Source organism: Oncorhynchus kisutch, linkage group LG29 (genome assembly GCF_002021735.2).
Source record: "Oncorhynchus kisutch isolate 150728-3 linkage group LG29, Okis_V2, whole genome shotgun sequence".
NCBI lineage: Eukaryota > Metazoa > Chordata > Actinopteri > Salmoniformes > Salmonidae > Oncorhynchus > Oncorhynchus kisutch.
In genome coordinates, this window is record NC_034202.2 from 43,789,013 (window position 1) to 43,790,555 (window position 1,543).

The following is a 1,543-nucleotide window of genomic DNA, read 5'->3' on the forward strand; positions in this document are numbered from 1 at the left end:
GACCAGGCCCCATAGTTTCTCTACTGTTAACCAGGACCCATAGTGCTCTACTGTTGACCAGGACCCATAATGCTCTACTGTTGACCAGGACCCATAGTGCTCTACTGTTGACCAGGTCCCATAGTGCTCTACTGTTGACCAGGGCCCATAGTGCACTACTGTTGACCAGGACCCATAGTGCTTTACTGTTGACCAGGGCCCATAGTGCTCTACTGTTGACCAGGGCCCATAGTGCTCTACTCTTGACCAGGACCCATAGTGCTCTACTATTGACCAGGACCCATAGTGATCTACTGTTGACCAGGACCCATAGTGCTCTACTGTTAACCAGGACCCATAGTGCTCTACTGTTGACCAGGACCCATAGTGTTTTTTTTAGGTGGTTGTAGAATTTAACAGCTCTTTTCTGGATTTTGATCATTAGTGGGTATCGGCCTATTTCTGCTCTGAATTATTTATTTTGGTGTCCTACGTTGTACACGGAGGATATTTTGCAGAATTCTGCATGCAGTCTCAATTTGGTGTTTGTCCCATTTTGTTTGTCCCAAGTCCTCTCTCTCTCTCTCTCTCTCTCTCTCTCTCTCTCTCTCTCTCCTCTCTCTCTGTGTGTACTCTCTCCCTACAGTCTCCCCCTCCCTCTATGATGTCCATCTTTCTCCTCTCTCTCCTCTCCTCTCTCCTCCTCTTCTCTCCTCCTCCCTCCTCCTCTCTCCTCCTCTCTCCTCCTCTCTCCTCTTCTCTCCCTACAGTCTCCCCCTCCCTCTATGATGTCCATCTTTCTCCTCTCTCCTCCGCAGCTTCCTGTTAAAGGTGTTGTTTATCTTTCTGCTCAGTAGTTCAGAGCATCAGTTGAGGACCATGTGGTGGATGAGAGACACGGTAACAGAGAGGACCCCAGTGAAACCACCGCTCTACTACAGGTACAAACCAATGGTTCACTTTTCTTTCATTTTCTCTCTCACTCAGTCCATCTCTCCTTCCTTCTTTGTCTTTCTAGCTCTTTCCTCCACCCTCTCTCTCTTTCTCCCACCCTCTCTCTCCCTCTCTCTCTCTCCCACCCTCTCTCTCACTCTCTCTCTCACACCCTCTCTCACTCTCTCTCTCTTTCTCCCACCCTCTCTCTCACTCTCTCTCTCCTACCCTCTCTCTCTCTCTCTCTCTCCTCTCCTCTCCTCTTCTCTCTCTCTCTCTCTTGATCTCTCTCTTGATTTCTTCCCACTCAGTGACTTATGAGTAGACCAACTGTACAGTAACAGTGTGTGACTCAACGTTATAAATACACGTGAGAGTTACACAACAGAAGAGGTGGGATAACGTTCAAATAGTTTAGATATAATCGTTGTTGTGTTAATCATCTTTCAACTGGTTACAGGAGGCAGTAAGATTGAAAACAGAACAATCATTAAAACTTTTCTGGGATGTTTTAGTTACTTGAACTGTTCCCTCCTGTTGAACAAGACAGACAAGCCCCTGTTGGAATTATACATTAGGTTTGATTCAGTGTCTGTATCATTGGATCAGTGGCTGATTCTCTCTCTCTCTC

At 46.8% G+C, this 1,543-nt stretch overlaps 1 pseudogene; it reads left to right on the forward strand.

Annotated features, from left to right (window-relative positions):
- Nucleotides 1-858: 858 nt before the first annotated feature.
- Nucleotides 859-1,543, forward strand: part of LOC116358270 (T-lymphoma invasion and metastasis-inducing protein 1-like) — a 28,343-nt pseudogene continuing 27,658 nt past the window's right edge.